Raw genomic sequence first — 1,959 nt, 5'->3', positions numbered from 1 at the left:
GCGCTGCGAGATTAAGAAGAGCACTCATTCTCTAAAGTAAAGTCTTTCGAGAGAAAGCCTGTCCTTGCCCTTCCAGAAATATGGATTTCAAGTCATAAAACCGATCATTACATAAGAGTGAGTAATGAAAGCATTATCTGTTATTCTGTCAATACCAGGGGCGGATCCAGAACTATTCTGAAGGGGGGGGGGCAGTTGATAAAGGGGGGCGCTTATAAACTTTCGGTAATTGATTGATATTATACCATCACTATGTTGCTGTAGGAAATCAGTTTAGTTTACTCCGTAGGTCATGCTCACTTTGAGTGGTTTGAAAATTGTGTATGGAAAGTTTTAGCCTTGCTACTGTTTATACCCTGCTACTACTTCGACAGAGAAAGATTGTCATTTTATGTTTTATAATGATTTGACAGGGAGAATGATAATTGCCGATATGTTTCATTTTTGGATGACCCGAGAACGATGAAGCCCATGTCAGCATATCAAATGTAATTTCATAGAAAAGGGGCGCCGCACTTCCAACAGGAGGCGCCAGACCAGTTACAGAGCAGCGAGGGGGGGCAACTGCCCCCAGTTGCCCCCCCCAAAAAAAAAAAATCCGCCACTGGTTAATACATAGATTATGTTACACCAATGATGAAAGAGCATCCATGTCCCACAGTTCACATGGGGGATAAGGTAGTCAGGTTTGCTCGGCTATCCTAAAGTAAGCGTAAACGATCGGATTATTGGGGAATAGCAGACTCAATGAATAGCATAGCATTTATTTTTAAATATCCTTTTACGCATCCCATTCAAGCAATTGTTATCAACTACTGATCCCTTTGCAAGGAACCGATTACGTTACTGTTTTCAGATAGCAATCTAATCGATGACAAGTGAGGTTATACGCCCACTCTTTAAGCAAGAACCCTGATGTTGAGCGAGGTGATATTTCATTTTAACACGGCTGTGAAGTGAGTTACAGTACAGTCCTCTCTCCTCATGATGATAACTTTTAACAATCATAGGACAATCAAATATTATTCTGATGTATACTTGCTTGGACACTCTAGTCATTTGAAAGACATACGCAATGTAATGTAGCGGTCCAACCATCGATCCTTCAGATTTTAAACAGCTGTTTTGACTTTCGAGAACTGCGTGACCGAAGATATGGCACAGATTGGCAATATTCATTGAAAACAAAAACAAGTTTAAGAAATCGTCTCTACACGTGTAGCCAACATTTAAGAGGTCTTATTGTATGATAATTTGGTGAACAAAGTACATAAATATATGTTATTATGTTTACATGTTTTCGAGAGTTCATGTTGTACCACAGCTTTGGCAGGAGTTGTGGGTGAGTGCAATCCCTGGTTCAGACGCATCGATTTTTCACCGCCCGCCGTGGAAGGCACGGTATCATACTTTTAAATAACCTTTGGCATTGATGATTCCTATAAAGTGCTGTTCGTGATCACTGAGGTCACCATTTCAGATTAATCGACGAATTCGCCCTCCACGGAACACACTGTTAACTACATTTTTATACGTTTCCTTAAGGTGCACGGGAATGTCGAGTTCTGTGGAACCGACCTCAGATTAGTACTGGCCACCCTTCGAGTCTACTTCAGACTGTCCAGTGCTCAGATCAGTGTTTCAACTTGGACAGACTGAGGGTGGGGGAGTGTGTCCGGAGGTTTGCTAAGGCTCTCTGATCATTTCGCAGCATTCGGTAGCACTGGAATATTTTCAAGTACGAAATGCTTGATGCAGCTCAGGAGTCAACAGGCGGCCACTCAAGAGCAAGACAGAATTACATCTCGCAGAAGACACTGGAGGCTAGATGCGTGTTGTACGGCTCACTTATGAGTGATTTGGGACTTGCATCGTTCCCTTGCAGGTAGGAAACTGTTGAAAGGGACGCGGAACAGTTTATCAGGAACCTTGCTGAGGAGGTCGAAGGCCATTTCTTAG

The 1,959-nt window shown here is 42.5% G+C and overlaps 1 protein-coding gene across 1 annotated transcript in view; it reads left to right on the top strand.

Annotated features, from left to right (window-relative positions):
* The first annotated feature begins 1,860 nt into the window (after positions 1–1,860).
* The window catches only part of LOC125039990 (galactokinase-like), a 19,369-nt gene continuing 19,270 nt past the window's right edge, over positions 1,861–1,959 (top strand). Inside the window, exon 1 of the mRNA XM_047634396.1 lies at positions 1,861–1,885. The gene's annotated coding sequence lies outside the window, so the exon portion shown is untranslated. The remainder of the gene's footprint in view (positions 1,886–1,959) is intronic.

This window comes from Penaeus chinensis, chromosome 28 (assembly GCF_019202785.1).
Source record: "Penaeus chinensis breed Huanghai No. 1 chromosome 28, ASM1920278v2, whole genome shotgun sequence".
Classification (NCBI taxonomy): domain Eukaryota; kingdom Metazoa; phylum Arthropoda; class Malacostraca; order Decapoda; family Penaeidae; genus Penaeus; species Penaeus chinensis.
Note: the sequence above shows the minus strand (reverse complement) of the source record. Positions and strands in the feature narration are given on the sequence as shown.